The sequence below is a fragment of the Malurus melanocephalus genome, unplaced genomic scaffold (genome assembly GCF_030028575.1).
Source record: "Malurus melanocephalus ecotype Western Australia unplaced genomic scaffold, MMel_1.1 scaffold_32, whole genome shotgun sequence".
Lineage (NCBI taxonomy): Eukaryota > Metazoa > Chordata > Aves > Passeriformes > Maluridae > Malurus > Malurus melanocephalus.
Genome location: NW_026623264.1, coordinates 3,231,529 through 3,232,334, shown reverse-complemented (window position 1 = coordinate 3,232,334; position 806 = coordinate 3,231,529).

Below are 806 nucleotides of genomic sequence, written 5' to 3'. Positions count from 1 at the left end.
AAGAAAATAGTGGGTTTTCTTATTTTAAGGCATTTAATTTTTCCATAATGAGTAAGGACACAGAGGCCTTCTCCATGCCTTTGAGGCAGGACAGAAACAGTCAGGGGCCGGAGGACATATGCGTACTTGAGGTAATGTTCCAGCTGTGGGAATGAATGGCAACTGTTTCCTATAGCAGAGACAAGTGTGAGAGGCTTGACCAAGATGCTAAATATCCCCAGAAATATGTGCTGACACTGAATTCTGCAGCAAGAAGATYGRTAAGCAGAGAGGCAGACAAAATATMRAGATCTTCTCATTTTCTTCTCCYACAGATGAGAAAGCCTTTGTGCTGAAAGGAACAGAGTAACGCTTAGTGGCATAAAAGTGGTGTAATATGAGAAAAATACTGAATGAGAATGTCAAAATTCCCCTACATTCCTTTTAAKAGGAGCTGGTTTTAGGGGAAGGAAGCAAGCCAAATTCCTGGGAAAGAGGTGAGATGACTTAAAGATAAAATTAAGCAGCAATACATATTGTCCAGCATGCATGTTTGAAGGAAGCAGAAGCCATGCCTTGTCCTTTGCCCTTGGGGGAGTGGGTACACATTTCAGTCTTATTTTGTCTTCAGATTTACCCTTAGATTTTTTTCTCACTCTTAGAAGGGATATATAAAGTAGAGCTATCTCCCAGCCAAGGCAGGACCAGCCATAACATTATATAGCTTTTTTTTTTTGTTGTTCAGCACTATCATGTGCTTCATGTGACCAACTTGTCTTGTACCTTCACTGCATTTGGAAAAAGTGTGTGTTGGAACTACTCTGCTG